The sequence below is a fragment of the Pinus tabuliformis genome, chromosome 7 (assembly GCF_031772625.1).
Source record: "Pinus tabuliformis cultivar Carrire ecotype Pingquan chromosome 7, CPIR1, whole genome shotgun sequence".
NCBI classification, from domain to species: Eukaryota; Viridiplantae; Streptophyta; class Pinopsida; order Pinales; family Pinaceae; genus Pinus; species Pinus tabuliformis.
In genome coordinates this window covers 711,158,087-711,169,437 of record NC_142293.1, presented here as the reverse complement: position 1 = coordinate 711,169,437, position 11,351 = coordinate 711,158,087, and positions in this window count along the sequence as shown.

The window sequence follows — 11,351 nt, the reverse complement described above, 5'->3', positions numbered from 1 at the left end:
GAAAAGCATTAACAACCATTGGGAATTCCTTAGGGAAACATCTTAAGATAGATGAGGACAGAGCTAACCGGGGCATCTTCACATATGCCAGAATATGTGTAGAGGTGGATCTAAGTCAAGGACTCCCAGATCACATCACATTGAATTTTAATAACTCACTGTGGTCACAACAACTTGATTATGAGAACACGGCATTCAGATGCCGCAGCTGCTTGCAGACAGGGCACCTTCAATATGCATGCCCACTGTCTAGTAGGGAGCCTAAAGGAAACAAGAAACAACAGAAAAAACCAAAAGGATGGCAGCACACCGAACCACTGGAGGAGGAAGCACTGAACATGGATCCCACAGACGAACAGAGAAGACAGGAAAAAACGATGGAGGAGAACACCGAAGAGCCCAAATTGGAGTCAAATAGCATGGTACCGCAACAAGAATTACAGCTGGAAATAAGCAGAGCCAAACAAGCACATAGCTCCGAAGGATCGGACTCGGATAAAGAACAACCAGTGTACACAGAGGAAAACCAACTTGCCATAATTGTCCCCACTCCCAACGTTGGAGGCTGGCGCAAAGTAGAGAAGAAAAAAGGAAGGAAAATATAGGCCTGTAGACAAAATTTTTTCTATTATTTCTGTTGTATTCCTGTCCTTACAGAACAGTTTTTTGCCCCTGTGTGTTTTATTTCTGTTCGCTGCCTGACATTACAGGAACAACCATATGCATATGCTTCAAGCATCTACAAAATGTAATTTTATCAACATGAATAAAATTACGACTTTTTCTTACGGGAAAAAAAAAAAAAAAAAAACACTAATTCACCGCCCCTCTCAGTGTTATTTCCAACACCAACTCTATGTGACAAGGGTTGATCTCCCTTTCACCAGAGGGAGTATTCCCTGGTGATAATCAAAATCGAATAGTTGTTGTAACTAGTGTGAATTAAATAGATTTTCTAATTAAACAAATAAATAGACCAAATTATTGAATAAAGAGTGTTTTAAATAAAATAATGTTTTTTTGGGAAAAAGAGATAGTAGGTACATAACTCATGAAAACATATTAAGTAAAAACTTCATTAATGATGAATGAATTAAATTAATATATATCATAATTCACAAAGGTTAGCTAGAAATATAAATAAAAATTAAAGAAAAGACAGAAATTAAGGCACACTAGTGTTAAATACATCTAATTGAACTATGTAGTTTAAATAACATAACATCAAGTATTATTATTATTTAACATGCATAACAATTAGAATAATTTAATTTAATAATTTGAAATAATAAATATTGGAGAGTTATTAAATTAAATGTAATATGTGAAACATTAGACAATCGGAACAAGTCAAATAATAGTTAATAATTTCACTTTTTACTGTGGGAAAATATTGAAAAAAATTTAAAAAAATAAATAAATTAAGAACTGGTTTTTATGGCATTTGAATTTATGGTGCACATAACCCTAAATATCATGTACTCATGGAATTAAACCTGCAACCAATAAACTCAAAATATGATTTTAAAGCCCTAGATATCAAATATTCCAAAGTATTTAAAATCATTTAATATATTCAAGGATAATGCATAGTCAAGTTAAGCCACCATTCTGGAACAATGAACCAACACATAAAATTGAAATTACAATAGAATACAATGGAAGAAGAAAAAAATGAATTATATTATTATTAACAAAACCTTGATGTCACAATGAAGGAGGCCATTTGTAGCATATACAAGATGGTTTTAATAGTTAAAGTCTTCTTCCTCAGAGCTACCATCCTCCAACCTGCCAAAAAACTCCTGAAATAAACTCTTACATTCTCTTTTATATCTTTGGGAATTCGTTTCCTTTTTAGTTCTCGTAACTTCCCAAATGAAATTACATTAATAATAATTATTTTGACTAAATGTAATACATATTCCATTATTTAAATGACTTTCGGCTCAAATCATCCACCTTAAAAATCCTTTAAATAATATCTCTCGCATTAAAAAATATATATATAAATTAATTCTCAAATATAAAACATTATAATAAATGAAAGTAAACCATAAAATTACATTTCATAATGTTCTCCTCATTATCTCATTAATATTTTTATCTTAAGTGAGACTCAGTAAATTGTTTCCCACTATATAAAACATTAGGTCATAATTATGTATTTAATGTGAACATATTTTCTAGAAACGCAAGATAGAATCCAAAATATTAAATTTAATATAGTTTTCCTTTTTAAATGTTGAATGTTTTGCTCCTCCCATGCTAAATTGATGTTGTACAATTTCTTCACCCAGCCATTGAAAATAACAATTTTGAGTTTAAATAAAAGATATCTGAAACTTATATATATCGAAAATTTTAATTATAAATTTCAAATTTCTACTCTGACATAGATTTCAAATAAGTTTCTAAACAACTTAAACAATATAATATTGTATAGAATATCGTTGAAGTTTTGTGATCGAATGATTGTCGGTTGTGGAATGGCCCGATAGTTAACCTCATCGGCAGGCTCGATGGCTTGGCATGCTACGTCCATCATATTCAATGGTTTGTTTATGAGTCGAAGTCATAATTTTGAGGAGGGCATATTAAATTCATTTAACCTCTCAAGTTCATTTTTCAAATTTATGTGCAGTGGAGTAGTTATAGTGGGTGGTTGATTTTACAAATGAACCTGACAACAAGGATTAATTCTAATTTTGGTACTGGTCATCGAAGCCCAATGAAGTATAAACCATCAGATCTAAAGTTGGTCAACGACCATTACTTTTCATTGGACCCGATGATATTATAACTCCAAACATAAGTCGTAAGTCACATTGGGTAATTCGAATGGTCTAAATCATCAAACATTCATTCACCTTCAATATTATTAAAAAGCACAAACTTTTATAAGGGGATTTTTAAAATTCGTTGGAGAAATTATGTTGCCACTAATATTTGTTCTATTATTTTATTTTTGTTAAGCTTGGCAGGTCCATTCCATTTTCTATTATAAAATAAGCAAGTTTACACCACATAGATTAACCAGGTGGCCTCAACTTGCCCCGAAGGGAAACCAAGTCTGTTGGCCACCGGTCGACGTTGTAAGCCATCCAAAAACAATATTGTCTTAATCTTTCCAGCCAAGCTAGATATGTATCTATCTCATGTCCATACACTACATAACTGTAAAAACTGATATTTGCAACATAGAAATTAAACGCTAACCGCATAAGACGAAATTATGCATGGGTAAGAGTCTAATCCTTCTGATCCTCTGAGGCAGATGCAATGGGTGCTGGATCCTTGGCGGATGCTCCTAGCATATCATACAACTCCAGTATGCAAGGGATATGGTGGTCGATTCTGTCCAGCCTAATATCCTATTTATGCAGCTGGAAGAGGATTTTCTCCATATCCTTCTTATAGTTTAGCATTCCCTGTAGTGTCACCGCCATACCCACGGAGATCTTCTCCATCGCCTTGCCTAATAAGCTCTTCGTTAACCAGTACAAGTACAGGGTTTGCTTGAACTGTGTGATTATTCCATGGGTGTTACCCGGATCCGGGACTAGGGTCCTCCAGTTATCCATTTCTTCCTCTGTCTCGCTTCCTTGTTTTACCTCCTCTTCCCATTCTTCCAACAATTTTCAGATTCTAGCATCCGTCCCTTCTTAGTAAGCCTCCGTTGCTTTGGTGATGAGATTTTCTACTGAATTCCGACCATTACGTGGTTCTAGAATCTCTAGCGCTTTCTTTGCGAGCCGCAGGCATGGCTGCGCCCCAAGCCCCCTACCAGCTACTTCCCCCACCCCTTCCTACGAGCATCTAACCCTCATGCATTTCCTCGCCACAATCAAGCTCCCCCCTGACCTTGTTTACAGAGCGTGGAGCTTCGCAACCCCACAACAAGCAATTGCCCCCTAGCAGTCATGGGTTTTACCCGTTTGACAGAAGGTATGGACACAAAACTAGGCAATGGAAAGAAATTTCCTTCCCCATTGCCACCAGCAATTTTCTATCCCCCAAATTCTCTTACTAGTTACCCTCCTTTCACCCCGACAAAACCCCAACCAGAACATAATTACAATGTTGAAGTGGAGCCGAATTACATACCCGAAGTCCGCAGGCGTTCGTCGTCGGCCTTGGTTCTTCACGTTCCGGCATCCTCCCACTGCACTGTAACGCCACCCTTCTCCACTAGCTTTCTTTCTAACACTGCACGTCGAGTTACCTCTCCTGCCAATATACCCTGCCTTACCTCCAGTCCCGCCACCTTGCCCACCTCCCCAACATGCATTCATGTCAAGGGGTCACCGCACCCCCTGCCTTGAGCATGTGGGCGATGGCAGTATTAAAATCCCAGGTACCATTCATGACTGCACCCAGGTTGTCCCAACTATCATCCCACATCCCGATCGGGATAATATTTGTTCTATTATTTATGTCAATGACATTTTAATGATAAGTGTATCTTCATGTGGTAAATACCATCGAGTTCTTTTATTAATCGTTGAGTGGAGTGAATAAGAAGTGAGGTAAGAGGATATGTTAGGTAGGTTTAATGATTTTAAATATTTGTCAAATTTTTAATTATTTAATTAATGTTTCTCTTTATATTTTATTTTTTATTAATAGTTAAAATTTGTGTTTTGGTTATTTAATTAAAATTATTAGTTAATTTGATTTGATCTTTTTATTTTTTATTTAATTTTAATTTTAACTTATTATAATAATAATTGTAATTATTTATTTAAAATTAAGATATTAATTTTTTATTTAGTATAATAGTTATTTTATTACAAGTTATAATAATCATTACAATAATATATCTGATGCAGGGCAAACATGAAAATTGAAGGAGTGATTTTTTATTATGAGAATATGAGAGAAAGTTATATAACGAGGGAGACATGAGGCGAAACTGACAAAAGGAGCCAAGATCTAATTAGGGTCAGATTGACGATAACATTCAGCACTAACTAGGGATGATGCTCCCCTACGAAGGATCAAGAACGTATACCAAATGCCTTCACATTGGCCATGGAGTCGACTTATGAGGACAAGACAACTCAAGGACAAAACGTAAAGCAAAAGAAGGAAAGTATTTGCATCTCAAAGTTTTGATTTATCAAAAACAAGAATGAAACAAGAGTTAGACATATGAGATCCACAACATGCAAAAATTAACAAGTTTAGCGAATATTCAAAAAATATTTGTTCATAATTTTCAGTTTATTGAGTAATTATAATACTGAGTTAGGGCACATGATCGTATTTTAGTATATGTCATTCTTCATAAGAGCGTTCAACACTATAACAAGTCATACCTTTTTGTAGTTAATTATCAAGAAAATACATAAGTCATAGAACTAATTAAGATTCATAAGAGTGACTTCCATTTTTTAGTAAAGTTTTATTGAAACTAGGGAGACTAGTTGTCAGGGATTTTGGTTCCCCTTTGGTCACATGAAATGAGTTTCCAGAATCGTATGTCACTCCACTGCCAATGAGCGTCCATAGCCCCGATGTAGTCATCCACTATCCTGAGATGAGGAACTCTCTGAACTCTTGTTTTACCCTTCATGTTAGAGATCTTCGTTAAATATATTTAGCAAATATAACATTCACAGCATGGGAGGATTACGCACTGGAGTTAGTCCAATATCACTGACCTTGCTCTGCTGCAAGTGAGTGTCCATAGCCCCGACGGAGATATCAACATACCCCATCGAAAGTTACCTCAACAGAAGGAATGGGAGGATTACACACTAGATTTTAATCTAGCACCATTGGCCTTACTCTCCTACCAACGAGAATTTATAGTTTTGATGGAGATACCAGCATGCCCCACACAAGAAAACATCGGTTCCTATACCAAGGGTAGTATGGTGATAAGGGAAGGTCTCATGCATGGCTATAATGTAACTAGTCCTACCAAAGTTTCAATTATATTTTATGAAAGCCCAATCTTATGGTTATAGGTCTAGCTCTTATGACTCAATGCAATCCCTTAGTATTTATGTGCAAATAGCATGAAAGAGAGTTGTGGTGAGCAATGTTAAACATGAAGAAGAAATTAAAGAAATTGAGATTTGATCCCTTTAAATATTGTTACCCCTTAAACATGATTTACAAACAAAGTCTTTAAATAAGTATTAAAAACTCGTTAATATAGTTCGTACTAAGAATTCATAGATGTGTATTCCATTCTACTACGATCACATAAAGACTCTTCAAGATGCAAAAACCTTCATCTTTATTGATTCTAAACCTAGTAAGAATAAAAGTTTTATTTATGTACATGGTTTACATACAATATGTTTCAATGACAATATTTATCAAAGAAATAAAAAATCCAGTGTAGCCAAACATAAATTTTATAATGACAAGCTTCCTAACATTGGGCTCCATTCTTAACCAAAATTGTAGTATAGGAAGTAAAGAGTAAGATTTTTCAACTAACTCGCATCCTAGAAGAGAGTAGATATAAAAGCAACATGAAATTGATGTTCTTTTAAAATCTTGATTCATCCATTCCTACACAAAGTCATGATATCCCATTTGAAAATTTAAATGATCAAGATTTTCAAGCATGAATTTTTTAACAATTATTTCATAAGAGGGATTCTTGTTTCTTTCTGAGATGGTGATAGAGTTACTCCCACAAAATCCTTCAGATTCATGATTTAAAACATATAAAGAGTATTCTTCAAAACAGTCATCATGTTTCAAATCAAAGCTTGTAGTACTATGATCAAATTCCTTAGTACATCGCAAAAGAGATTGTAAATGAAAATAATTATTGTCATTATATGATACAACAACCTCAAATTTTGAATAAAAGTGTCATCGTTAGAAACATGGGAAACTATGTTTTCCCCATTATAAGATTTATGTTATGAAAACCATGAATTTAAATCATGATTATATTGTAGGATATTACATTGATTATAGCTATAATAACTAGGAGGATATGAAAGGAAATAATTGATACATTCAATTTTGTTTTCATTTATAAATTCATTTTCCTCATAGTTATCATAAACATGTTGCGAAGATATTGATTCAATTAAGTTATCATAGCCCTCATTCTGACAAGTATTAAAAATATCTAAAGTATGTTCAAAACAAGAACTAAACACATGATGATATTTTAAGTCTACTTCATGACTCAATTCATCATCATATCGATCATAAACAAGAGGTTGGGAAAACTCAACATGAACATCAGGTGAAGTTGAGTCAAAAAAGTCAAAGATAAGTTCATGTAATAGCTTCCCTGCGACATCACAAAAAGGTTTAAGAATATGATCAATAGGTGGAAGAATCTCTTTGTTTATCAGTTGTTGTTGAGGATTTTCAAGAATACGTAACATAATGTCTGATTAGTTAGGTGTAGAATCAAATATTTCAAATGCAACCTCTCCTATATTACTATTATTATTATCATCCTCTAAGCATGAAATCAAATATAGATTAGATCCACTAGGAGATATATAATATGAAGATTTATTTAAGAATAAATGCGTTATATGATATCATATTAAAGAAAGAGAAATGTTTTGTTCATGATATTCAAGATTTGACAACACTTCCTGTTCACTAATAAATTTCATAAAAGGTGATTTTTGAAGGTTTTCAAAAACAGATTCATTAATGTTTCCTTCTATTTCAAATTCATAATCCATTTGCGTTTCTTCATTGTTATCATCATATTGATTTTCAAGGTTATTATCATCATTATATTTGCAATAGTCAAATTCAAGTAATACTATAGGATACATACATTTATGATAGTCACAAAAACTTGTATGAAAACCTTTGAGAGAGGAAATTATACCGGGAGGGATACTTTTGCACCACTTTCGAGAATCGCCTTCCAAGGACATCATGAATAACTTCATTAGAACATCTTCATGGTGTATCCCCATCTTTGGAATGCACTTGTGGAAATTTATAAGATGTTGTGTCGGATTTTCACCATCATCATCTCGAAAATGGGGCAGGTAAGCATCCCATATTTCTATGTCTGGTGACTCATGTGGAGAATCTGCAACATCAGAAAAATTCAAAGGAGAAAAATGCGAAGAAATCCATGAAACCGTCATTGAAACAAAATCTACAATAAAACTAAATTAAGGAGTTGCCAGGTGAACAAATAAACAAGAAAGATTTACCTTAAACCCTATAAGGTGCATAAAATTGTAATCATGTCCACCAATGGGTCACATAATTAACCATTAACTCAGTTACCAGAGGAAACAAAATCTTTACAATTAGATCCCCGACAACGATGCCAAAATATGTTGGTGCTCAAATTGTCTCGGTAACTGAGGACAACCTGAGACCACATTACTGAGGATCCTAGATCCTCCCGCTCTAGGTGATAAGGACTGACCTCCCTTTCATCACAGTGGGTATTCCCTGGTGATAATCAAAATTGAATATTCATTATAAAATAGTTTGAATTAAATATATTTTCTAATTAAACAAATAAATATTGCAGCTTATTGAATAAGAAGTGTTTTAAATAAAATATTTTTTTTGGGGAAAATGAGATGTTAGGTACATGTTGAAGAATCTAGGGCAAAGTGGTGTAGTGTGATTCTTCGTTACTTGATAACAATTTGTGGAGTCTTTTTACTTTTCTTGTTAGCTTATTATTCTTCCTTTCTTATTAGTGCATATGTGTGTACTTCAGCAAATTGCTATCAAAACATAAAAACAATAACACAAGATGTTGGCTCTCTGCCAAGGCCAAAACCTCTCTACTCTTGAGAGGAAAACCCCTTAGTGAATTTCTCTTATTGAAGCTTCTATTGATCAATGCCAAACCCTAGACCCCTGACAAAGAGATCCTCCAAGCACAAGTCAAGTCTTCACTCCTTTCTGCACCTTATACCTTGGCACTTCTTCCGGCACTTTGTCTTCCAACACTTCATCTTCCAATTAGATTCCTTTCACCTTAGAGAGATGGGCTCCTTCGCTAGGCTTAGGAGTCCTTGGAGGCTTGATCTCTCACACAAACAAAGGACTATTAGCTGCTGTCATCCCTTACTGCACCTCGCACATGTGACTGTTTCTATCACTAGAAATAGTGCTTTATACTTCGGTTTTTTGCTTCCTTACTTCGCTTGAGAGTCCTTCCATGCTGGAGTAGGAGGCCTTGTAGGCCTACTTTCAGCTCCAAACAAAGTGAGATATGCAACTGTGATTTTACTGTTGTGATAGCTGCAAGTTGTCCTTCATTTCCTCGCACGTGTGGCTATGTATGCCCTAGGAAACAGTCTCTTAACCTTCGTTGTTTCTCCTTCTTTCTTCGCTGCACCTTATAGACCTTTTTCCTCGGCTTACTTCATTTCTCCTTGTCTTCTATCCTTCGCGGAATTCAGATCTCAAGTTGTGCATTGTCTTTGGAGTGGACAACCTCTATAAATAGAGGATTGTCCCTCCATTTAAGCCGACTTGTCTTTTTAATTGTAGGCTCACTTTGAGGGCAGTTTGGTGGCTGACTTGATGATAAAACTTCAGATAGTTTCCATGGTGTTGTACAGCATGCTTGAAGGAGCTTGTTAGAGGTGCCATTGCCTAGGAGTAGACTTGAATTTGCTTGGAGGTTTCCCCTTGACTTTAATATATATTTATACATAGTGTAACATGCCTTTAAGGCCTTCAATATTTTCTTTTGACTATTTGACTCACCTATAACACTTTGACATGTTCTAGACCTACTACAATGAGCAAGAAACTTATTGTCATATATTATAAAAATAATATTTCTTTTCTTGAATAAGTAAAAATATCAAAAGTACATTTATGAAGACCGAACCTAGTTACACTTCCTTCAACAATACATAACTCATGAAAACTTATTAAATAAAAACTTCATTAATGATAAATGAAGTCAATTAATATATATCATAATTCACAAAGGTTAGCGAGAAATAAAAATAAAAATTAAAGAAAAGGGAGAAATTAAGGCACACTAGTGTTAAATACATCTAATTGAACTATGTGGTTTAAATAACATAACATCAAGTATTATTATTATTTAACCTGTATAACAATTACAATAATTTAATTTAATAATTTCAAATAATAAATATTGTAGACTTATTAAATTAAATGTAATATGTGAAACATTAGACACTCTGGACAAGTCAAATACTGGCTAAAAATTTCACATTTTCGAGTGACGGAAAATAGTAAAAACAAGAATAAAATAAAAAATAAATAAAATTTAAAGAATTGGTTTTTATGGCATTTGAATTTATGGTGTACATAGCCCTCAATATCATGTACTCGTGGAATTAAACCTACAACCAATAAACTCAAAATATGATTATAAAACCCTAGATATCAAGTATTCCAAAGTATTTAAAATCAAATAATATATTTGAGAATAATGAATAATCAAGTTAAGCTATCATTCTGGAAAAATGAACCAATGCATAAAATTGAAATTACAATAGAACAAAATGGAAAAAAATAAAGAAATGAATTATAATATTATTAACAAAACCTCCATGTCACAATGAAGGAGACAATTTGCAACATGTACAAGATGGTTGTAATAGTTAAAGTATTCTTCCTCAGAGATATCCTCCTCCACCCTGCCAAAAAACTCGTGAAGAAACCCTTACATTCTCTTTTATATCTTTGGGAATTCGTTTCCCATTTAGTTCTTGTAACTTCTCGAATGAAACCACATTAATAATAATTATGTTAACTAAATGTAATACATGTTCCATTATTTAAATGAATTTTTGCTCAAATCCTCCACTTTAAAAATCCTTTAAATAATATCTCTTACATTAAAAAAAAAGATATAAATTAATTCTCAAATATAAAATATTATAATAAACAAAATTAAACTATAAAATTACCTTTCATAATATTCTCTTCATTATCTTTAAGATTATCTTAAGTCCATTATGAATGAAATTTATTTTTGACCCTAAATAAAACCCAATAAGTTTTTCCCTATGTAAAACATTATATCGTAAAAACGAAAATCTAATAAAAGGTTGAACGTTGAAGTTTGGTGATCGAATGGTTGCCGGATTAGTAGGCCTGATGTCTCGACATGCTACGTCTATCATATTCGATGGTTTGTTTATGAGTCAAAGTCATAATTTCGATGAGGGCATGTTAGGTTGGTTTAATGATTTTTTTTTTTTTTATTATTATTTAATTAATGTTATTATATATATATATATATATATATATATATATTTAAAATTTGTGTTTTGGTATTTAATTTAATTATTGGTTAGGTTGATTTTAATTTTAATTTTTAATTTATTATAATTTAAATTGTAATTTGTAAGTGTAATTATTAATTTAAAATTAAGATA